Below are 984 nucleotides of genomic sequence, written 5' to 3' on the forward strand. Positions count from 1 at the left end.
AGAGACACTACCCCACAAAGTGGGCCCTAACGAGGACGTTAGGGATTTAAGTGGGGGAGATTGTGATGCCTCAATTTGATTGATTGTGTGATGTGTGTGGGTGTGTGATGAGTCCCACATCGGGTATTTATTGGGTTGAACTGGGCTTTATTAACAACTATAAGGAGCCTCAATTGTGACTAGTCCTTTTGAGGTATAGCGCAGATGTGGCTAGCGCTTTTCCTTGGGTCGTTACATAAAAAATTTGGACCATTTCTCGATTTATGCGTGTCATCCTTGCGCAGGGGCCATGCTAATCTTCTCTGTATTGTTCCAATTTTATCGGATCGATGTCAAGATTTTTCCCACAATGATATGAGTGCATAAAGAACAAGCTACGCTCGTAAATGCACAAAGCCATTTGTACAAAGGTACAAGACAAGACATGCGTGTGACAAAACACAATAATGCCGATCAAACATTTTGGATTTTCTACTTTTTATGTGTTTTTGGATTTTTGACACAAAAGCAATTAAAGATTGATCAAAATATCATTCAAAGTAAGAAAAGAAAACAAATAGAAATTTGTCAGAACATGCCAGAACAATTACTAAGAATACAGCCAAGCAATGTCATAACATATAGGAAGTATTGATGCATAGTCATGTTCTAATGCTTATGCAGGTGTACCTTTCTTCACCCACGCGGCACATGCATTTGGGGTGATATCCTTAGAGGATTGGGTACTTGACTTATGATTCTCAAACCTGAGGGTGAAGTTTGCCAAACAGGAGGTGATGGTGTCTATCATCTTCATTACATCCCCAATGTTAGAATCAGTTTCTCCCTCTTTCAATTGCTTGGTTTTGCCATTTCTTTGTCCATTTGGTCTTTGATAGCTGCCATACTTCAATGCCCAAAGCTTAAAGCAATTTGGTCTAGTGTGACCTTGGATTCCACAATGGTGACAAAAATGTTGAGTTTTCGGTCCCCTTTGTGACTTCG

General features: G+C 39.9%; 1 pseudogene; it reads right to left on the minus strand.

Annotated features, from left to right (window-relative positions):
- Positions 1-238: 238 nt before the first annotated feature.
- LOC126707750 (U6 spliceosomal RNA) lies at positions 239-352 on the minus strand (annotated as a pseudogene).
- Between the last annotated feature and the right edge of the window lie 632 nt (positions 353-984).

The sequence above is a fragment of the Quercus robur genome, chromosome 11 (genome assembly GCF_932294415.1).
Source record: "Quercus robur chromosome 11, dhQueRobu3.1, whole genome shotgun sequence".
NCBI lineage: Eukaryota > Viridiplantae > Streptophyta > Magnoliopsida > Fagales > Fagaceae > Quercus > Quercus robur.